This window comes from Penaeus monodon, chromosome 19 (assembly GCF_015228065.2).
Source record: "Penaeus monodon isolate SGIC_2016 chromosome 19, NSTDA_Pmon_1, whole genome shotgun sequence".
In the NCBI taxonomy this organism is placed as follows: Eukaryota; Metazoa; Arthropoda; class Malacostraca; order Decapoda; family Penaeidae; genus Penaeus; species Penaeus monodon.
In genome coordinates, this window is record NC_051404.1 from 25,622,723 (window position 1) to 25,622,959 (window position 237).

Genomic DNA, 237 nt, shown 5'->3' on the forward strand with positions numbered 1-237 from the left:
CTCTACCTCACACACTAGGGTTCCACTTCACCACTCATACACTCACACAGATCTACTCACACGATACCATCACACACACTGGATCGGAGTACTCACGCAAACGAATATACGCCACAACCATACACACACACACACACACATAACAATTATAATGGTGCGGGGAACATAACGGGTCACATAGACGATGGGTTGGTAGACAATAACCATACGTGATGAGTGTCGTGCGTAACAACAAGC